General features: G+C 36.5%; 2 long non-coding RNA genes across 2 annotated transcripts; both read right to left on the minus strand.

The window, feature by feature from the left end:
- Nucleotides 1-597: 597 nt before the first annotated feature.
- On the minus strand, nt 598-3,113 carry LOC104950727 (uncharacterized). Its single transcript, XR_798952.1, has 3 exons — nt 2,860-3,113; nt 2,649-2,679; nt 598-760 (listed from the first exon to the last, which is right to left on the minus strand). It is a non-coding gene; the product is annotated as an uncharacterized lncRNA (long non-coding RNA).
- A 1,249-nt stretch (nt 3,114-4,362) lies between these two features.
- LOC104950728 (uncharacterized) lies at nt 4,363-5,903 on the minus strand. Its single transcript, XR_798953.1, has 4 exons — nt 4,935-5,903; nt 4,805-4,855; nt 4,529-4,573; nt 4,363-4,412 (listed from the first exon to the last, which is right to left on the minus strand). It is a non-coding gene; the product is annotated as an uncharacterized lncRNA (long non-coding RNA).
- Between the last annotated feature and the right edge of the window lie 93 nt (nt 5,904-5,996).

The following is a 5,996-nucleotide window of genomic DNA, read 5'->3' on the forward strand; positions in this document are numbered from 1 at the left end:
AACACCTCACCTCTGACAGCAGAGAACTCACTGCTCCATAGTTTGCTCAGGTTCTCCCTTTCTATTATCATGAACAATTTGCACATACATAATGTAGTCTCACAGGATATATTTCACTTTCAATTCAAAGCTGTGCACAATTCTTTAATGTATATAGTACAATATTTGTATATGTTTTATATGTTTAGTAGATTGGTATATTAGAGAGTATTTTAATTTATTCTGTATATTTTATAATGTGTAATAATGTGTAAAATACTTTTATTTTTATATTTTTTTGTATTATTTGGACATTTTTGTAGATTGACCGTCAAACAGCTGCTGTGACAAAGCAATATACCAACTTTGTAGGAATAAAGTATATATCTATCTATTTATCTATCTAATCTATCTAAGTATCATAAACTTGTGTTACCCATATATTAAATTGTATTGCCATATTCCAAAAACCAAAGCAGAAATCCCATTGCTTTTTGTTGAGGGAGGCCTGACAGTTCTAACTTCCGAACCGGCGTGAAGAGATACATCATCCCTGCACCAATTCATATAAAACACAGTTCCATGGACGTTGTCAGTATTCTACCCTGAGACTCACTCTCGGAGCTCCTGGTCGCCTGCGACCCGGTCCCCGATGATGCACACCATTTTGGCCAGCTGAGTCACCAGCCTCTGCTCCTGCTCACTCTCTACTCTGGCAGCGAGCGGAGTGAGGGGCGGGACCTCCTCTGCGGGCATGTCCTTCAGCTCCTCCTCTATGACCCTGGAAGAGAACAGGACGTTAAAAATCTCACTGGGGGGCCGCCGGATAACTCAGTGGTTTGAGATGGCGTCCCCTTCCCACTCAGTCCCCGCCCCCAAGTACGTTGGTTTCCCCGTTTTAACTCTGTATCTGGAAAAAAGGCAGTCTGGTCTGTGTTGAATTCATGTATGTGTTTATTTGAAACAAATGAATAAAGCTAAGTAGTACAAATGTGTGGCTCCTTTTACTTTATTGTACACTGTGTCATTGTTAAGGCTATGACAACAATTCTCACCATTTTATGACCATTTTCTGTCATTCTCACCTTGAGATGACATTGTTTTTAAAGTGTGCTATATAAATGAAATGTATTGTTATTATATTATTATTATTATTATTATTATAGATTATATTTGCCCTTTTTCTTAATAATATATGCAACATTTCTCATTAATAGACATATAAATATATAAAATACAAAAAAGTATAAAATAAAATGTTTTCTACTTCTGCCTTTATTAGTAAAGCTGAAGTGAGAATCAGAATTATTTTTTAAATATACATATGTATATAAACACAAGAAGTTAAAGTAAGAAATTAAAATGAACAGATAACATAAAATAAAGATATGCATATTAACATGAGAAGTTAGAGTAAAAATGTGCACATTGAACTACAATATATAATATGTTTATTACAATGTATAACTGTGGTGTATTCATATGAATAAGATATAATGCTGATGAGTCTAAGAGAGTTTGGCCGCAGGTGGTGATGTAAGTATAGTGCCAGCAGGTAATGACATGGGGGGTAAACATTGTGGTACTAGGTCGTCCACTCTACCATGAGTCCATGTAAATGTAGAAATATACAGTTTAAAACAGTTGAAGAGTTTGATGTTGATGCAGAGTGTGAGGTGTGTTTTTAACAGCTGACTGTGTGTTCAGCTGCAAGAATAGATCAAGATAAACCAGGATGCTCATAACGTGCATCCTGCCAGGTTTACGGTGTAACACCAATTCCATTTCGTATCTCCTGTCATGATCACAAAGTTCAAAGAAGTGTGATTTACTGTAAGTGCGTTATCTGTTAACGTGCAATGAAACTAAAACTGGCTTTGGATAAGGAATTAAATGACTGATTTAGGTAGAAAATGCTATATTGTTCATTAAAAAAGGTGACATGCAGAGTTGAATAAAATAAGGGAAGTGAAAGTTAAAAAATGAACATACATTTGATGTTTTCAAGAGTGTTTTCCGCTGTGCTTTAGATACTGGGCTGAGGAAGTAACTAGTTACAGGTCAGGGCAACAAGTCAAAGTCAACTCAATTATCAATATCTCTGAGTGTTGTACAAACAGAGAGACTGAAATGCTGTTTCCCCATCGTCCCAAATATTTAATTTATATATATATATATATATATATATATATATATATATATATATATATATATACATACACATGAGCACAACAATAAATATATAAAAATGGCAGTCTGGTAGACAAAAAGAGCTAAAACCAGTTATCATTATTGTTAAGCATGCTGATCATTGGGGCGTGATCGTAGAAAATGTCTTTACAGGTGGCAGGAAATGGACCCTTTTACATTTGTATTTAAAAAATATATCTATTAAATCAGAACTAGCATAATGATTAATCAACCAATCAGCCCTATTTATTGGTAAATGTTTTGATTTTAATGTGTGTTTTTTTGGTTGAACATTATTGTAAACTGAATAATTAAAAGTCTTTAACTGTGGTTGAATAACATCTATTTACAAGGGCAGTTATTATTGTTACTGTTTATTGCTAATACATGTTTTATTATGTAAAATGCCTTCGAATATATTTTAAAAGCCTTTTCTAATACAACTTATTATAATGATTATTATGAGTGAAGGAACTTACTCTTTGATCAGGGCTTCTCCTATCCTCGCATCTGTGGAGGGTAAAACAGCTATAGTTACTTTCAAATGACCTCATACCCTGTCTAAACGAGTAGGCTACTGTGTTTTGAAAGCCGCGGGCGACATAAAAAAATTAGGCAAAAATAATAACAATTCTTAACTTCTGCAACTTCATTTGGACTCGAGCTGTACATTAAAAATGAGAAACTTACCCGACATACCGTTTACTTCGCACGCCATGGCTTAAAGACCGGGATTTAAAGTTGAGAGAAACTCTTGAAGAAACTCTGCCTCTTCCCTTTACTGCCAGATAAAACCACCCTCAAAAACTTGAGACGGTATTTGAAATAAATGTAACACTGTTCACATGAAATACCAACAATGGTCCTTTCATAGAAAAAGCCGAAAGCGAAGTTCTTGGAGTCCCGTCTTAAAGTAAACCCTGAGCGGGCTGCGCTGAACCATGCGCTGACCATATATACATCCGGATAGACCTGACACATGCGTAGTAGCTAGCCTACCCCTCAATGCAGTACGAATGCCTCAACGTCTCAACGTGGGCGGGAGCTCAGCTCAACGTGGACGAGGGCTCAACCTTTCTCAACCTTTGAGGCACGTGACGTCTCGACTCCGGCGTTATGTAGGCTACTTACCCAGTCACAAAAGTAACATATTATATCTTATATTATATATCATGTAATAGGCCTATAATGATACCTTGAGGTTTGTGTTACATTTGAGTTCAAATGTTTTTATCATATCAACATAACAGTTTAAACTCAAATTAAACACATTAACAGCCTTCAAAGCATATTTTAATGTCTATTTGCATGTTAATTGCATCAGTTATGACTTCAAGAAAGGGCCTTCCTTTGTTTTTTAAAGTATACCTTTTTAATTTCAATAATCACTGCATTCCAGAGGCAATATTGTATATTTACTCACTTTTTACAGATACAAAACATGTGATATAAATGAAATCATATAGTAGCCTACTGTATTTCCTAATATATATATACCAACCAGTATTTTAAAAAATATATTAAAAAGGTGCCATCGTATTGACAAATGAACATGCTCTTCCATGTATTTGTTATTGACAGGATAATATCACATGTAATACAGGGAACAGAGCCATTCCGCATACTGTAATTTTGATTATTTGAGTACATTTAGCTGATAATACTTCTATTCTTTTACTTAAGAAACACTTTGAATTCAGGACTTTCAATTGTATTGAACATAGGGACAGGAAGCAACAGACAAGACGGGACAAAATAAAACATAGAGAGATCGTGACAACTAATACATTTTGAGTCATTAGTGAACCTAATACAGCTGATTGTAACAGTTCACCCCCAGCAGCGGTCACTCATGACCCCATCTTAATTCCCAGCGGCCTTCAAATTATGGCCTGCTTCTTTTGTGGAACCTCACAACCTCTTCATCCTGAAATATGTTTGACAAAGAGAGGTTAAATGTTTAACACTCACACTGGTTCAAGACTTTATCATTTGATTCAACAACTTCTACCTGCATTGCCTTTTCCTCCTGTCGCCTCTTGCACTCTTGCGACCTCTCTTCTTCAGACCTTGGTGAATGAAAGACAAACATTAAAAACATTCATTAAAAATGATATAGTCTGGTCAGTGTAACAAATAGTTTCAAGAATGCAAATGTAAATTGTAAAATTAAAGAAACATACAGCATGGGAAAGTTTGAGGAGAACTAGGCACCACCAGTGCCTAATTTGCTGCGTGTTTGTCTTGGAATATAAAAAGCACACAACCAGATGGGTCAACAACATATGTCCTGAAAAGTCTTGTATCCACAAGTGAAATCAATGAAAAACTGAAATATGAAACCCTTATTTATACATACCTCATTGAAATCAAATTGGGCTCTTGCCACAATGTAAAATGCGTACTGTAAATAAAGAAATAGTATATTATGTTAGGTTGTTGCGATGCTATGGTGTTCATTGACAAATAATATTCCTCCGTGAATGTTGTTTTGGAAATAAGTAAATCACAGCATGTCCCTAACTATGAGCAATAATGGAGTGCATAGCATGCTGAAAGCATTATACATTTGTATACATTATTATAAACAGAAAAATAGGACTACTATATGTATACTGTGTATCCAGTATCTTACCATCAAAACAAACACCCCACAGTTGTTCGAGAAACCTTGTCTTGGTAGGCCCTGTAGTGTGAAAAGTCAAAAGTGTCAAAAATGACAATTACATCATACTCTTCAGTAGAATAATTTTAACAAATCTAACCTGGACATCATCCACACCAAGACTTGCCCAGGGCACAAGATCTGAGCAAGGTTTCTGTGAACACAATGCATGTGAAAGTTAAGAAAAAGTACAATTTAATTCAACTTTATAAGTACTCGGAAATCAGGCAGAAAATCTTTGAACACTGTTGGAACAGGAACAAACTTGGTCTATCTTTTATCTCTTGTTGCCACTGTACAAGACTGGCCTTAAGCTCCTCACCAAACCATTTCTCCTGAACCATTGTAGCCAATGATTCCTTTTGCAAAGTTAATGGTTTGTTGCGTGCAGGTGGGCAGTACAGCAATGATTGCAAATGCTGACATTCATAAGGCAGCATACCACATCTTCGGGCAAAGTCAGCATTGAGTTCACATAGATGAACCTCATATCACATGACATATTTTTAATGACGTGTATTGGTGTTGCCGGGCCTGAAAATGTCTTCTCCACTGCAAACACACCATTGGGTTCATCAATACACTGGCTTTGCAGATGTCTTTCCTTGGAGACAGTTTCAAAATATGTTGTGTGCTTGCGACGCACATGTGTTTTATAATTCTTCTTGTTTAATTTTAGATTGCAGTGTGGAAATTTACAGTTTTTTTAGGCCTATGTCGCTTTTCAGGAGCAGGATGACGGGAAGCAACTAGCAGGGGAGATGGTGGGGTGAGCCGGGCAGGTGCTGGAGTGAGCAGGTGAGATGGTGGAGGGAGCTGGGCAGGTGCTGCAGTGAGCAGGTGAGATGGTGGAGGGAGCTGGGCAGGTGCTGTAAGTCGCCCTACAGTCACAGCTTTTGGCTCATGTGAATAGACATGCCGTAAAAACTGGCCCCTATTAATTATGGTCTGTGAGCAATAAAGACAATGAAAATGGCTTGCTGTTCTGCAGCTTAAGCCACACTTAACAATTGTGAACTCTGAAAACAAGAAACAATTGTAAAGTCAATAAGCTTGAAGACATTAAGCTCTCATTGTAAATAATGTGAAAATACAGACAGCACTAAAAAGAGCAATTTATTATACCTCTGTGCCTCACAGAAGAATGGCTTTTGGCATGGTA

Source organism: Notothenia coriiceps, unplaced genomic scaffold (genome assembly GCF_000735185.1).
Source record: "Notothenia coriiceps isolate Sejong01 unplaced genomic scaffold, NC01 NC01_scaffold00017957, whole genome shotgun sequence".
Classification (NCBI taxonomy): Eukaryota; Metazoa; Chordata; class Actinopteri; order Perciformes; family Nototheniidae; genus Notothenia; species Notothenia coriiceps.